At 41.8% G+C, this 17,549-nt stretch overlaps 1 long non-coding RNA gene across 1 annotated transcript in view; it reads left to right on the top strand.

Moving 5' to 3' along the window:
• The window catches only part of LOC141085710 (uncharacterized), a 183,954-nt gene that overhangs the window by 89,609 nt on the left and 76,796 nt on the right, over nucleotides 1-17,549 (top strand). Inside the window, exon 3 of the long non-coding RNA XR_012231384.1 lies at nucleotides 17,230-17,320. This is a non-coding gene — a long non-coding RNA (uncharacterized lncRNA). The remainder of the gene's footprint in view (nucleotides 1-17,229; nucleotides 17,321-17,549) is intronic.

The raw sequence follows: 17,549 nt of genomic DNA, 5'->3' as shown, positions 1-17,549 counted from the left end.
TCAGACGTGTTGGACATTTTTTGGCAGGGTTTTTCTCGTGATTGCAGACAGCCGCTTTTCTTTCCTGTCCTTTCTAGTTAGTGAGGACCCCATTGTTTGCTCAGCCTATCTTTCTATCTGTGTTTGTGTTTTCATCTTGATTCACCGACAATACATGTTGGGGGCTGTCTATTGCTTTGGGGTCTGCTCTGGGGCAGTTTAGATTTTCCCTTTCTTTCTTTAGGCTTATTTAGTTCTCCGGCTGTGACGAGGTGTCTAGGACCACCGTAGGCCCGCTCCCCGGCTACTGCTAGTTGTGTGTATAGGATCAGGGGTCTGCAATCCACTAGTTACCAACCTCTCCGGTTTTCTGGGCTTAGCTTGCTTTTTGTTTTTTCCTCCTCGGTGACTCATTCATAACACATTTTATTCTGTTGCCCATGTGAAAATGAAAAAACTGAGGCTAAAAGAAAATTTTTGTTGGAAAAATTAAAATGTCCATTTTTTCCTTCCACATTGCTTTAGCTACTGTGAAGCACCTGAAGGGTTAATAATCTTCTTGAATGTAGTCTTGAGCACCTTGAGGGGTGCAGTTTTAGAATGGTGTCACTTTGGGGTATTTTCTGCCATATAGACCCCTCAAAGTGACTTCAAATGTGAGGTGGTCCCTAAAAAAAATGGTTTTGTAAATTTTGTTGTAAAAATGAGAAATCGCTGGTCAACTTTTAACCCTTATAACTTCCTAACATGTGTTTCCAAAATTGTGCTGATGTAAAGTAGACATGTGGGAAATGTTATTTATTAACTATTTTGTGTAACATAACTCTCTGGTTTAACGGAATAAAAATTCAAAAAGTGAAAATTGTGAACTTTTCAAAATTTTTGCCAAATTTCCGTTTTTTTCACAAATAAATGCAAAAATTATTGACGTAAATTTACCACTACCATGAAGCCCAATATGTTACGAAAAAACTATCTCAGAATCGCTAGGATCCGTTGAAGCGTTCCTGAGTTATTACCTCATAAAGGTACACTAGTCAGAATTGCAAAAAATGGCCAGGTCATTAAGGTCAAAATAGGCTGGGTCATGAAAGGGTTAAAGACTATCGACAATTTTGCAAAGAAAATTATTTCTATAAACAATTTACGATTTTCAACCTGTTCTGCTTACACATGATCTCATATTCCTTTAATAATTTTCCATTCTTATACAGTCTCTGAATCATCTCCACTCCCCTGTACAAGTACTGATGTTGTTATTTGTGATGGCAGTTACTGGATACCTGAATAGTTTCAAAAATTTGCAAAATGTCTAGATGAGTCTTGCAGATCAACTCCTAGTCACATCGGCATTGACAGTGGTGTAAATAACAGATGATCGGTGTAGATGCCGAGTGTTGAACTCCCATCAATCTCAAATGGATGACCTATTCTTTTGAATAAGTCATTAATATGCCATGACCAGACAATCTCTTTAATTTATTATTATTATTATTTATTTATATAGCACCATTGATTCCATGGTGCTGTACATGAGAAGGGATAATATACAAAGTACAGATATCAAGATATCACTTACAGTAAACAAACTAACAATCACAGACTGATACAGAGGGGAGAAAGGGCCCTTCCCTTTCGGGTTTACATTCTACAGGATGGTGGGGAAGGAGACAGTAGGTTGGGGGGTTGTAGCAGCTCCAGTGATGGTGAGGTGGTAGCTCCAGTAGTGGTGAGGAGGCAGTGGGGATCATTGCAGGCTGTAAGCTTTACTGAAGAGATGGGTTTTCAGGTTCCCTCTGAAGGATCCGATTGTGGTTGATAGCCGGACGTGTTGGGACAAAGAATTCCAGAGGATGGGGGCTATTCGGGAGAAGTCTTGGAGGCGGTTGGGTGAGGAGCGAGTAAGTGTGAGAAGGAGGTCTTGAGAGGACCAGAGATTACTCGAGGGAAGATATCGAGAGATTAGTTCAGAGATATATGGCGGAGACAGGTTATAGATGGGCTTGTAGGTCAGTATTATTAATTTGAATTGGATACGTTGAGGGAATGGGAGCCAGTGAAGAGATTTGCAGAGGGGAGAAGTGGAGGAGTAGCAAGGAGAGAGATGAATTAGTCGGGCGGCTGAGTTAAGGATGGACTGGAGAGGTGCGAGGGTGTTAGCAAGGCCACAGAAAAGGATGTTGCAATAGTCGAGACGGGAGATGATGAGGGCATGTACTAGCATTTTAGTAGAATGAGGGTTGAGGAAGGGACAGATTCTGGAAATATTTTTGAGCTGGAGACGAAAGGAGGTGGAGAGAGCTTGGATGTGCGGTTTGAAGGACAGGGCAGAGACAAGGGTTACTCCGAGGCAGCGGACCTCTGGAATGGGGGAAAGCGTGATGTCGTCAATTGTTATGGATAGGTCGGGTAAGGAAGATCTGTGAGATGGGGGAAAGATGATCAGTTCAGATTTGTCCACATTGAGTTTGAGGATTTAGTAAAATTCAGTATAATTAGACGCTTAAACATGACCAGAAGTAATACTACACATACATATACATATGTCTAAAGCAGAATTTCAGTTAAAGTCCACAAGTGAAAGAAAGCAAAAAACAGGACGGCACCAAAGAAGAAATGCATTATAAAAAGGGCATGTAGGGAGGGGGGCTTTTGTAGGTAGAGTATGGTCTCACTCCTCAGTTTTCTCCTATTCTACAAAATCTGAAAATGTGATCCAGCTGCCCCAGATTTTGTTAAATTTTCCCTACATAGAGCAACACGACACAGACTGCGATAAGCCTGGCACACTGTGCAAACACATTTCCTGCAGCGGTGCTCCAGGTGTGCCGAACGTCTGTGGAGAAAATCCAATCTACACGAAGATTTCATCCATTATAAGTTTATGCTTAGAACATACAACACTGCCCTTCACCTCTCCAGACAAACCTATTTCAACACCCTCATCAACTCACTGTCCAATAACCCTAAACGTCTCTTTGACACTTTTCATTCCCTGCTCAACCCAAGAGTGCAGGTCCCAACTACGGAGCTTCAAGCTGACGATCTGGCTAATTACTTCAAAGAAAAAATTGACCATATCCGACAGGAAATTATCTCCCAATCACCTCATATCATGCACTGTCCTCCCTTCCCCATTGTACCTAGCTCATTCTCTGATTTTGAACCAGTCACAGAAGAAGAAGTAAGCAGGCTCCTTGCATAGAATCATAGAATCATAGAATCGTAGAGTTGGAAGGGACCTCCTGGGCCATCTGGTCCAACCCCCTGCTCAAAGCAGGATTCGCTAAATCATCCCAGTTAGATGTCTGTCCAGCCTCTGTTTGAAGACTTCCATTGAAGGAGAACTCTCCACTTCTCGTGGCAGCCTGTTTCACTCATTGATCACTCTAACTGTCAAAAAGTTTTTTCTAATATCTAATCTGTGTCTCCTCCCATTCAGCTTCATCCCATTGCTTCTAGTCTTTCCTTGTGCAAATGAGAATAAAGTTGATCCTTCTACAATGTGACAGCCCTTTAGATATTTGTAGACAGCTATTAAGTCTCCTCTCAGTCTTCTCTTTTGCAAACTAAACATTCCCAAATCCTGCAACCTTTCCTCATAAGACAGGGTTTGCAGACCGTCACCATTCTGGTCGCTCTTTTCTGAACTTGCTCCAGTTTGTTGATGTCTTTTTTAAAATGTGGTGCTCAAAATTGGACACAATATTCCAGATGAGGCCTGACCAAAGAGGAGTAGAGGGAAATAATTACTTCACGTGATCTAGACTGTATGCTTCTGTTAATACATCCTAGAATTGCATTTGCCTTTTTTGCTGCTGCATCACACTGTTGACTCATATTCAGTCTGTGATCTATTAGTATACCCAAGTCTTTTTCACATGTGCTGTCACTTAGCCCTATTCCTCCCATTCTATATATGCTTTTTTCATTTTTATTGCCCAGATGTAGTACTTTGCATTTCTCCCTGTTAAAAACCATTCTGTTAGTTGCTGCCCACTTCTCCAGTTTATTTAAATCTTTTTGAATCATCTCTCTCTTCTCTAGTATTAGCTATCTCTCCTAGCTTTGTGTCATCAGCAAATTTAATCAGTTTACCCTCAATTCCTTCATCTAAATCGTTGATAAAGATGTTGAACAATACAGGGCCCAGGACAGAGCCCTGTGGTACCCCACTTGAGACATTCTTCCAACTGGATGTGCAGCCATTTACGACCACTCTTTGGGTCCGATCACTAAGCCAGTTATGAATCCACCTAACAGTTGCCTTGTCCATTCCATACTTAGTCATTTTTTCAATAAGGATTGTATGAGAGACTTTGTCAAATGCTTTGCTGAAGTCAAGATATACTATATCTACAGCATTTCCTTGATCCACCCAATCAGTAATACCATCATAGAAGGAAATTAAATTAGTCTGACATGACTTATTAGTTACAAACCCATGCTGACTCTGTTTAATCACTTCATTCTTATCCAGGTATTGACATACATGTTGTTTAATAATTTGTTCAAAGATCTTTCCTGGTATAGAAGTCAGACTCACCGGCCTATAGTTGCCTGGGTCCACCTTCTTCCCCTTTTTGAAGATAGGAACAACATTTGCTCTTCTCCAGTCTTCTGGCACTTCTCCTGTTCTCCAAGAATTTTCAAAGATTATGGAGAGGGGTTCAAAAATTTCTTCTGCTATCTCCTTCAGTACTCTGGGGTGTAATTCATCTGGACCTGGAGACTTGAATTCATTTAGGTTAGCTAAGTGTTTCCTCACTATCTTTCTGTTTATAGATATCCTGGATTCTTCTATTCCCTTAATAGGACAGTGAATAACAGTTGATGTTACATTTCCTTTCTGAGAGAAAACAGATGCAAAATAGGAATTTAAAAGTTCAGCCTTCTCAACATCCTGTCTTACCATTTCATCATTTTCATCCTGTAAAAATTCTATAGCATCTTTGACTTTTCTTTTACTTTTGACATATCCCCAAAATCCTTTATTATTGCTTTTGACATCTCTTGCAAGCCTCAATTCATTTTCAGCTTTAGATAATCTGATTTGTGCCCTGCAGGTTCTGCAGACAGCATTATATTCTTCTTTAGATATGCCTCCCTCTTTCCATTTTATAAACATTTTTTTCTTCCTTTTTAGCATGTGCTTAAGTTCTGTGTTCATCCATCCTGGTTTCCTTAAATGCTTCCTATTCTTCCCTCTTTTCGGAATTGTTAACAACTGTGCTTTGAGAATTTCATTTTTCAAGATTTCCCATCCTTCCTGGACATTTTTGTCTTTAAGGATATCCAGCCATTGGGTCCCTCCAATTCTCTTTCTGAATCCCTTAAAATCTGCCTTTCTGAAATCTAACCTTGACGTCTGAGTCTTCACAGGTCTTCCGCCTCTAGTTATCCAAAATTCTAAAATAGCATGGTCGCTACCTCCTAGGGTCCCAGCCACTTTTACCTCCTCAACCATTTCCTCCCTGTTTATAAGGATTAGATCCAAGGTAGCAGTTCCCCTTGTTTTCTCCTTTACCTTTTGGAAGATAAAGTTGTCAGCAAGAGAGGATAAGAATTTCCTTGACCTGTTAGTTTTGCCTGAGAGAGATTCCCAACAAATGTCTGGATAGTTGAAATCTCCCATGACAACTATGTCATATTTTTTGGAGAACTTGGCCATTTGATGCATAAAGAGTTCATCCATATCTTCAGCTTGCACAGGCGGCCTGTAGTAAATGCCTACAATGGTGTCCTTTCCATTGTTCTGTCCTTGTATTCTTACCCAAACAGATTCCACAGAACTCCCAGTCTCTGAAGCTTCAATCTCTGTGCAGATATACGCATTTCTAACATACAATGCGACACCCCCTCCTCGTTTATCAAGTCTGTTTCTTGCAAATAAGTTGTATCCTTCTAGTCTTGTATTCCAATCATGTGTATTGTCCCACCAAGTTTCAGTGATTCCAATGACATCATATTTCTTTTCCTGTGTTAGTAGTTCCAATTCTCCTTGTTTGTTGCCCATGCTTTGTGCATTAGTATAGAAACATTTTAGTTTGTGATTGGTTTCTCTTTCTCCAATATTTTTATTAATTAGATTCTTTCGTCTTTGTTCTTCCTTTCCACTTCTAATAGCAGAGTTCTCAATAGCATTTGTCAGGTGTATGGCTTTTTCTGGTCTTTTGCTTCCCTTCCCATGTTGTTCTAGTTTAAAGCTCTCCTTACAAGTGTAGCAAGGCGACTTCCAAATACCTGCTTTCCAGTCTTCGTAAGGTGCACCCCATCTCTAGCAAGTAGTCCATCGTATAAGTAGTTCACTCCGTGATCCAGAAATCCAAATCGTTGCTGACGGCACCATCGACGTAGCCAGTTGTTCACCTGCAGAATCTTATTCCACCTCCTTGTTCCATGGCCATCCACTGGAAGGATGGAAGAGAAGACCACCTGCGCTCCCAGTTCTTTCACTTTCTTGCCTAAGTCTTCAAAGTCTCTGCAGATGGTTTCCAGGTCGTTTCTTGCGGTGTCATTTGTCCCCACATGTAGTAGCAGGAATGGGTAGTCATCTGTAGGTCTGAAGAGTCCTGATATCCTGTCAGACACATCTTTAATTTTTGCACCTGGAAGACAGCACATTTCTCTTGAAGTTATATCCGGTCTGCAGATAGCGGCCTCTGTTCCTCTCAACAGGGAATCCCCCATGACCACCACTCTCCGTTTCTTCTTCACAACATTTTTCTTTCTCCATCCAGGAGGACTCTGAAGGCGTACAAGGTTGCAGTTTGTTGGCAAAGTCTTATCCTGATGTATTTCTTCATCGTTTTCCTGCGTGAGAGCCTGGTACTGGTTTCTGAGCAGTATGGGTGCTGACTGCCTCCTGATCCTCCTGCTTCTCTGGGTCACATGTCTCCATTCCTCTGTTTCTTCAGGTGCACTTCGAATTTCTTCTCTTTCTGTAACATGAAGAGATAATTCTGCTCTGTCCAAGAACTCTTCACCTTCCTTAATGATCTTCAACGTAGCTAACCTCTCTTCGAGATTTTGCAACTTTTCCTCCAACAGGGTCACAAGCTTGCATTTGTGGCATGTGAAGTTTGGCTTTTCCACTGGTAAGTCTGTGAACATGTAGCAAGAAATGCAGCTCACCAAATGGCTCCTGGCCTCTTCCATCTTGAGATTGCTTAAAAACGATGAAAGATGAGCCAAAATTCCGATTTCCTCTTTTCAGCTGCAACGGCCAAAACCCAGTGATCGTTGAGCTCGCGGAGACTCTTCACTTATCCCAGAAGGCACTGGGAATATGCAAATGATCTCCTCAAGACTCTTCCCCTGGTTTTCCGATTTCCTCGCCAAACCACTTGCACCAGTGACCCATTTCTATCACATCTCCTCCAGTCCCTTTCCCTGCTGTCACCACCCACCTAACTAAAATATTTAACCTCTCTCTCTTCTGGTATCTTTCCCTCCTTATTTAAGCATGCCATCATACATCCACTACTTAAAAAACCATCCCTCGACCAAAACCGTGCCACTAACTATAGACCTGTCTCTAATCTTCCCATCATGCCTAAACTCCTGGAATGCCTGGTCCACTCCCGTCTCATCCGCTATGTCTCAGATAACTCTCTTCTCGACCCTCTCCAATCCGGTTTCCGCTCTTTACAATCTACTGAAACTGCTCTCACTAAAGTCTCTAATGATCTATTAACAGCTAAATCTAATGGTCACTACTCCATGCTAATTCTCTTGGATCTCTATGCAGCATTCGACATGGTGGATCATCAGCTCCTCCTCACTATGCTCCACTCCATTGGCATCAAGGACACCGTTCTCCTCCTATTTCTCTGACCGTTCCTTTACTGTATCTTTTGCTGACTCCTCCTCCCCACCTCTTCCACTTACTGTTGGGGTTCCTCAAGGATCGGTTCTAGGTCCCCTCCTCTTCTCTTTGTACACTGCCCCTATTTGTCAAACAATCAGTAGATTTGGTTTCCAGTACCATCTCTATGCTGATGACACCCAAATATACGCTTCCTCTCCTGACATCACACCTGCCTTTTAAGAAAACACCAGCAATTGTCTAAACACTGTGTCTAACATCATGTCCTCACTATACTGTATGTGAAACTGAACCTGTCAAAGACTGAACTCCTTGTGTTTCCTTCCTCTACTAATGTACCTATACCCGACACTGCCATTTCTGTGTGTAGTTCCACTATTACTCCCCAGCAATATGCCCGCTGTCTTGGGGTCATACTTGACTCCGAGCTTTTCTTTGCCCCCCACATCTGATCTCTGGCTCGCTCTTGTTATCTGCACCTCAAAAACATTTCTAGAATTCAACCTTTTGTTACTTTTGATTCCGCAAAAACTCTTACTGTTACTCTTATTCATTCTCGTCTGGACAATTGTAAGTCTCTTCTAATCGGTCTCCCTCTTACCAAACTTTCCCCCCTCCAATCTGTCTTGAATGCTGCAGCCAGGATCACATTCCTCGCCAATCGGTACATCGATGCCTCTACCTTGTGCCAGTCATTACACTGGCTACCCATCCACTCCAGAATCCAGTACAAACTTATTACCCTAACCCACAAAGCTCTCCATGGCTCAGCACCACCCTACATCTCCTCCCTCATTTCAGTCTACCACCCTACCCATGCCCTCCGTTCTGCTGATGACCTGAGGTTAGCATCCTCAATAATCAGAACCTCCCACTCCCGTCTCCAAGACTATACACGTGCTGCGCCAATTCTTTGTAATGCATTTCGCAGGTCAATACGATTAGTCCCCAATCCCTACAATTTTAAGCATGCCCTGAAAACGCATTTATTCAGACTGGCCTACCGCCTCAACACATTAACCTAACTATCCCTCTGTGGCACAGCCAAAAGTTTTATCATAACCAGGTTCCCTGTATCATGTTCCCACATGCTTTATGCATCTATGAACCCTCTGTGTCTGTACTGTTACACACTTAACATTATGGCTGGTCCGAACAATGAAGGCAATTGTTACCACCCACCTTTCATGTCTACCTTTTTTCCTCATAGATTATAAGCTTGCGAGCAGGGCCCTCATTCCTCTTGGTATCTGTTATGATCTATGTGATTATTGTTATGCTGTAATGTCTATCGTCTGTACAAGTCCCCTCTGAAATGTAAAGTGCTGCAGAATATGTCGGCGCTATAGAAATAAAATTTATTATTATTATTGTGCACGAATATCAGTAAGGATGCATTCAGATGTCCGTACAAATCGGTCCGAGATCGGACCACAATGCATGGACTGTCTGTGACGCTAGTCACTTCTCACGGCCAAGCCATGAGTCAGAATAGTCAAGAAGTCCAAGGTCAGAAAGCAGGAGGGTACGTCATAAACAGAAGGAAGAAGCAAAAGCGTAGTCAGGTAACATTCCGAGGTCGCAATACATGGAGCATAGATTATCAGAGCAGAAAGGGATAAACAGATGGATGGTCTGAACGAAGTCCAAGGTCAGGCAACAAATTATCAAGCATACAGAACTCAAGTCAAACCTCACTAGCTGATTGTACATTGGGCAGAGGTCTGGGAAAAGCAGCTTAGTTAAGTTGCCTGGCAATCACCTGGGATAATGAACACTTGGAGACAGCCGACACCTCCCAGTCTCAGATTGTATAGTCGAGTTATCAATCCACACACTGACAGCTCATCATGCCCCTGTACCAAATAGGATGTCAGAGCTGTCAATCAAAGGACTGACAGCTTCAGCACACCCCTGTACCAGATTGGACTGCCGAGCTGTCAGTAACTGCATCCCAGACACACTGAGGGGTGAAACCGTGACAATGTCCATGAGTCTCCCGACCCAAGCATGACCACTTCATAGAAATATATGAAGCTGTCATGCTGGGCTGAGAGACCCTTGGCCAGTCTGTGCATTGTGGTCCGAACTCAGACCGATTTTTACAGTCATCTGAATGCACCCTATCACAATAGACAACATTCCACAAGTCTCATTGCTAGAACAAAAGAAAAGCCTCTGTCTCCTGTTTTTCTATTCCCTCCTTCTCTCTTCATATATCTCTTGCTTTTTTGTACAGTCTTTTTAACTTTTATAGACAATGAGGGTGTAAATTTAGACGGACCTTGAGAATGATTATGTGAATCTGCAGAGGTTTACTGTTCCCTTAATGATCATGGATTCATTATTTTCAGGCTAATTATGATTGCAGAGATGCTCCCTTCATTTCTATGTTCAGCAAATACAAATCTTAATTCCAAGCAATGCTATAATACTAATAGGATCTGTTTTTGCAGTTTGGTTTTAGAAAACCTTAGCTTAATTTCTTCCTCACTCAAGATCTTTTGAGATGTTATTTTACTACACCTAGATTGTTTCCTACTATTGCAGCCACAAAGTATTGGATTTTGTGTTGCGAAAACCCATGCCATCCCCAAAAGTGCCCTCTCGTGGATTTTGAGGCTGTATTAACATGCAATATGTTCCATTTGGGGCCATATCTGTTCTTCCTCTAAGCTGCTGCACATTTCTCATCTCATGAGACCGGCACGCAGCATCTGCTTCATTTTTCCTTTATTTTTTATTAACCCCTTACCTACAATTGACGTAATATTCCGTCCATGTGACCATGGACCTAATTACCATGGACGGAATATTACGTCATCGAGATCAGCGGCGCCCACGTGGTGAGCGCCGCTGATCGCGGCCGAGTGTCAGCTAATTATCATAGCTGACACCCGGCACAATGTGTCAGGGGCGGTCACGGACCGCCCCCGACACGTTAACCCCTTGCACACCGCGATCAAACGCGATCGCGGTGTACCGGGGGTTAAAGGGAAGCATCGGCAGGGAGGGGGCTCCCTCCGTGCTTCCCTGAGCCCCCCACGGCAGCGCAATGTGCAGCGCTGCTGCGGGGGGCTCCTTTCCTCCAGGCCCCCGAATCCAAGATGGCGACGGGGGCCTGAGGAAGCTGGCTTCCTCAATGCCTGCAAAGCGCAGGCATGAGGAAGCCTTCAGCAGTGCCTGTGTCAGATCGCTGATCTGTCACAGTGATCTGTGATGTGACAGATCAGCAATCTGTCACAGGACAGTGATGTCCCACCTGGGACAAGGTAATAAAGTAAAAAAAAAAAAAAGTGTTAAAAATAATTTAAAAAAAATCGCTAAATAAATTAGTAAAAAAAAAAAAAAATATTCCCCAATAAATCCATTTTTTCAAAATAAAAAAAACAAAACAATAAAAGTACACATATTTGGTATCGCCGCGTCCGTAATGACCTGCCCTATAAAACTGTCCCATTAGTTAACCCCTTTAGCGAACCCCTTAAAAAATAAAAATAAAAAACGAAGCAAAAAATAATGATTTATTATCATACCACCGAACAAAAAGTGCAATAACGCGCGATCAAAAAGACGCATATAAATATGCATGGTACCGCTGAAAACGTCATCTTGTCCCGCAAAAAACGAGCCACCATACAGCATCATCCGCAAAAAAATAAAAAAATTATAGCTCGCAGAATAAAGCAATACAAAAATAATTATTTTTTATATAAAATTGTTTTCATTGCAAAAAACCGACAAAACATAAAAAACGACCTAAATGAGGTATCGCTGTAACCGTACTGACCCGAAGAATAAAAACGCGTTATCAATTTTACCGCACGCGGAACGGTGTAAACGCACCCCCCCAAAAGAAATTCATGAAACGCTGGTTTTTGTTCATTCTGCGCCCCAAAAATCGGAATAAAAAGCGATCAAAAAATGTCACGTGCCCGAAAATGGTACCAATAAAAACGTCAACTCGTCCCACAAAAAATAAGACCTAACATGACTCGGTGGGTCAAAATACGGAAAAATTATAGCTCACAATATGTGGTGATGCAAAAACTATTTTTACAATAAAAAGCGTCTTTTAGCGTGCGACGCCGCCAAACATAAAAACCGCCATAAATCGTAAATCAAACCCCCCCGTTATCACCCCTTTAGTTAGGGAAAAATAATAAAACTAAAAGAAAATGTATTTATTTCCATTTTCCCGCTAGGGTTAGGGTTAGGGTAGGGTTAGGGCTAGGGTTAGGGTTAGGGCTAGGGCTAGGGTTAGGGCTAGGGTTAGGGCTAGGGCTCAGATTAGGGTTAGGGGTGTGTTGAGGTTAGGGTTGGAGTTATAATTGGGGGTTTCCACTGTTTGGGCACATCAGGTGCTCTCCAAAGGCAACATGGCGTCTGATCTCAATTCCAGCCAATTCTGCGTTGAAAAAGTCAAATGGTGCTCCTTCCCTTCCAAGCTCTGCCATGTGCCCAAACAGTGTTTTACCCCCACATGTAGGGTATCAGCCTACTCAGGACAAATTACAAAACAACTTTTGGGGTCCAATTTCTCCTGTTACCCTTAGGAAAATAAAAAATTGGGGGCAAAAATATAATTTTGCGGAAAAAAATGTTTTTTTTATTTTCACGCCCAGGCGTTATAAACTTCTGTGAAGCACTTGGGGGTTCAAAGTGCTCTCCACACATCTAGATAAGCTCCGTGGGGGGTCTAGTTTCCAAAATGGGGTCACTTGTGGGGAGTTTCAATAGTTTAGGTACATCAGGGGCTCTCCAAACGCACATGACACCCGCATACCAATCCATCAAAGTCTGCATTCCAAAACGTCACTACTTCCCTTCCGAGCCCCGACGTGTGCCCATACAGTAGTTTTCTCCCACATATGAGGTATCAGCGTACTCAGGACAAATTGGACAACAACTTTTGGGGTCCAATTTCTCCTGTTACCCTAGGGAAAATAAAAAAAATGGGGACTAAAAGATGATGTTTGTTGAAAAAATACGATATTTTTATTTTCACGCCCGGTCGTTATAAACTTCTGTGAAGCACTGGGAGGTTCAAAGTGCTCACCACACATCTAGATAAGTTCATTAGGGGGTCTAGTTTCCAAAATGGGGTCACTTGTGGGGGTTTCCACTGTTTAGGTACATCAGGGGCTCTCCAAACGCACATGACACCCGCAGACCAATCCATCAAAGTCTGCATTCCAAAACGTCACTACTTCCCTTCCGAGCACCGACGTGTGCCCATACAGTAGTTTTCTCCAACATATGAGGTATCAGCTTACTCAGGACAAATTGGACAACAACTTTTGGGGTCCAATTTCTCCTGTTACCCTTGGGAAAATAAAAAAATGGGGACTAAAAGATCATGTTTGTGGAAAAAATACGATTTTTTTATTTTCACGCCCGGACGTTATAAACTTCAGTGAAGCACTGGGGGGTTCAAAGTGCTCACCACACATCTAGATAAGTTCCTTGTTGGGTCTAGATTCCAAAATGGTGTCATTTGTGGGGGGTTTCCACTGTTTTGGTACATCAGGGGTTTTCCAATCGCGACATGGTGTCCGATCTCAATTCTAGCCAAAAACGTCAAATGGCGCTGCTTCCCTTCCGAGCTCTGCTATGCGCCCAAATAGTCATTTACACCCACATATGGGGTATCAGCGTACTCAGGATAAATTGCACAATATCTTTTAGGGTCCTGTTACCCTTGGAAAAATAAAAATTGGGGGTGAACAGATCATTTTTGTGGAAAAAATATGATTTTTTAATTGTACCGCTGTACGTTATAAACTTCTGTGAAGCCCTTGTGGGTTCAAAGTTCTCACCACATATCTAGATAAGTTCCTTGGGGGGTCTAGTTTCCAAAATGGGGTCACTTGGGGGGTTTCCACTGTTTAGGTACATCAGGGGCTCTCCAAACGCGACATGGCGTCCGATCTGAATTCCAGCCAATTTTGCATTGAAAAAGTCTAACGGCGCTCCTTCCCTACTGAGGTCTGCCATGCGCCGAAACAGTGGTTCCCCCCCACATATCAGGTATCAGCGTACTCAGGACAAATTGCACAATAACTTTTGCAGTCCAATTTCTCCTGTTACCCTTGGTAAAATAAAGAAAATTGAACCTGAAGTATTTTTTTTGTGAAAAAAAGTTAAATGTTCATTTTTTTTTTAATATTCAAAAAATTCCTGTGACGCACCTAAAGGGTTAATAAACTTCTTGAATGTGGTTTTAAGCATCTTAAGGGGTGCAGTTTTTAGAATGGTGTCACTTTTTGGTATTTTCTATCATATAGACCCCTCAAAGTGGCTTCAAATGTGAAGTGGTCCCTAAAAATAAAATGGTGTTGCAAAAATGAGAAATCGCTGGTCAATTTTTAACCCTTATAACTTCCTAACAAAAAAAAATTTTGGTTCCAAAATTGTGCTGATGTAAAGTAAACATGTGGGAAATGTTATGTATTAAGTTTTTTGTGTGCCGTATCGCTGTGATTTAAGGGCATAAAAATTCAAAGTTGGAAAATTGCGAAATTTTCAAAATTTTCGCCAAATTTCCGTTTTTTTCACAAATAAACGCAAGTTATTTGAATGCAATTTTACCACTACCATGAAGTACAATATGTCACGAGAAAACAGTGTCAGAATTACTGGGATCCATGAAAGCGTTCCAGAGTTATGACCTCATAAAGGTACAGTGGTCAGAATTGTAAAAATTGGCCCGGGAGTTAACGTGCAAACCACCCTTGGTAGTGAAGGGGTTAAAAAAAAATCTGATGTTTCAATGCCTGTATCTGCACCTGATGCTATATGTTACACCTTATAACCATTCTAACAGGGAATTACAATTTTATCAAATTAATGATTTTCCTTGCATAATATACTTTAATTTACAATTTCTCACAGTCTTAAAGATCTCTGCTTTCTTTCATTCAATGACAACCCTAATTGTTTTCTTACATATAACTTAGTCATGAGAAATGCACATATAGAGATCTTTGGAGGTGATTTCTTTTCATCATGTTGAATCCAACATAAAAAATGTCATGCTCCATTGCATGCCATATTACTGAAAGTATTCTCTCATAAAAGCATTACCCCGCACCAATGAGGCATCAGACGCTGTCACATGGAATCCCTCCTTTTTGAGGGTTAAAAGGATTGCCTCAGATTCTTAAATGGGTAAAATTGCAAAGTGATTATATAAACAAGCAACTTTTCAATTTACCTCTTTAAAAAAATCCTTCCTGTTCTCTAGAACTTAGAGATTGCTGCTAAATGTCTAAGTTACTGTCCACTGCGGCATTCTATTAGAAGTGGATGGTTCCTAGGCAAATAGCATAGAATTGCGAGCAGTTTTCAGTAAACCTTGTAAGTGAAAGGAGATAGATTGAGAAGACTCACACAGCTAAAGCCTAACAGAATGTCTGAAAGTGAACACGGCCATCTTCTGGTCAAAGACGATAGAGAATGTGAAAGGAAAGTAAAAACAGAAAGGACTGCATTAGAAGGAACCCAAGAGTGAAGTGCATGTTCCCTCAGGGAAGATATAGGAGAAGACACCAGGTCAGGTGATAGCTGTGACTCAGTAATTATAAAAGGCCCAGGAGGTCAGTGAAGGGGGGAAGTAGGTGCCCGAATTTGTAGCAGGATGGATGTGCACTGCAGTGAGTTATAGTCACCATTACAGACCTGAGTGAAGTCCCTAGAGAGACCAGATCCGAGTGAAGACCTGAGAGAGATCAGACAAGAGTGGACTCTAGAGAAATCAGAGCCGAGAGAGCAGAGGCTAAGCAGAGATAGAGAGACAACTAGGCTGTAGCAGAGAGACGTTTATGTGAGCCATCACTTCCAGTGTAGACGCATAGTACTTTTTTCTGGCCGTTATTTTTCATATTTTGGGTATTGGCCTGTTTTTCACTGGGAAAATGTTTTTAACATGATCACTAAAAACTGTTTTTAAGGGAATTTATGTTCACTTTTGATTTAATTCCTGGGATAATTAATTTGGAACAAAGTGGGGACCGGGGTCATGCTTCAGGGAACGAAAGCGACCAGTGTGCCAAGTGGGCCGAGTAACTCTCCAACCTGGGACTTGAGGCCTAGCGTATAGTATTGCCGACTCCCATTAGGACTGAATCACTGGATCAGTGCAGCTGTGTTCCTCGCTGCAGAGGCAAAGCTGCCTCTGCTTGCAGCATGAGAGAGTGCACAGTTCAGACCAGAATTGCAAACATGCCACTGATCTGAACAGTTCATCTTTAAGAATGCACTGCTTTACCAGGAAGTGCGAAACCAGGAGGCCAAAAAGTGGGGCACTCTTGAAGAAAGATTAGGCATTCTGATAACCTATCCAATAGGAGATCAGCTGGGGTCTAACACTTGGGATTCAAACCAATCACTAAAACTAGCTCAAGCAGTGACCAGGCATAAGTAACATAAGGAACAAGGTAGCCAAATGCATTGCTTAGGGGCTGCTGTCAAGAACTGCCCCTTTTCTCCCATTTGCTTGTATGGGCACTTGGCACCGCCCACCAAGTAATGTTTGATCAATAATGTAGCCCAGTGGTTAGCTAGATTACCTGGGTTCAAATCCCACCATAGACAACATCTGCAAGGAGTTTGTATGTTCTTCCCGTGTTTGTATTTTCCTAACGCTTCTCTGTTTTCCTCCCACACTCCAAAGACATACTGCTAGCGAATTTAGATTGTGAGCCTCGATGGGGACAGTGTCTGTGAAGCACTGTGCAATTAATGGTGCCAAATAAATGAGGAAAATAAGTAAATAAAAACATGGGTCTGCTGGATTATACCCTTTACATCCGGTAGCTGCTGTAATGGACTACAACTGATCGATGGCAGTGCTGAGTGTCAGATCCCAACTGATCTCATATTGATTACCAATCCTATAGATTGTACAGCGATATGTAAGTCTCGGACAACCCTTTTAAATACTTTTGCAAGGTATTGATTAGTATTTCATGTTGGATATTGAAAATGAAAAACCAGTTAAAGGTGCAGTACAGTTTATTCTGTGTTTTATAGATTTAACCTGATTTTAACACTAAGCTGTGAGCTCTGACATCCTCTTACTATCCAGATTCATTATAAAATGGCTGCTGCATTTCCTGCTTTTGCTTTTATACAGGCTATATTAGTTTCTCATGTTTGGCTGTGGTTTACCATGTGATGTGATAGCTGCAAAGCATTATCGAGAAGGCCGCCTTGTGAACCTTCACTGGCTGATGCAAGCTTCTGCTCTGTTTAAAATGGCAGCAGGAATTTTAGGCAAATCACATGACTCAAATTGCCAATTGTTTGAATTTGCCAGGCCCAGCATATTTCCAACACTTCAACGTGATTAGAGTTGCATTGAATCTATTTGCTCTTCTCAGTTAAAAAGTCTAAGGGGAAAAGTCAACTTACCTTTACAGGTACGGACATCCAAACTTGGGGTTTCATGGAAGAATAGAAGTTACCAGAAGGCCCGGCACTCATGAGGCTGGAATGGTGCCGGAACTGGAAGTGAGTACAAACTGTTTTTATTTTACATTGAGGAATATAGCATTTGAGAAGGGTTACCTGAGTAATGGATAACCCCTTTAAGGCCCATTCAGACTTGCCGTTCATCATGAATGACTGCTTGCTTGCTCTTGGCCTGTCTAAATAAGTTACCAAAATGTTTAATTAAAAAAATGCTTCTTTAATTAAAATATTTTTTAAAGGGGTCATTTGGACTAAGAAAAAAAGTCTG

The sequence above is a fragment of the Dendrobates tinctorius genome, unplaced genomic scaffold (genome assembly GCF_039654945.1).
Source record: "Dendrobates tinctorius isolate UK_male_01 unplaced genomic scaffold, ASM3965494v1 ptg000029l, whole genome shotgun sequence".
In the NCBI taxonomy this organism is placed as follows: domain Eukaryota; kingdom Metazoa; phylum Chordata; class Amphibia; order Anura; family Dendrobatidae; genus Dendrobates; species Dendrobates tinctorius.
The sequence above is the reverse complement of the archived record's forward strand: the minus strand, read 5'-3'. Positions and strand labels throughout refer to the sequence as shown.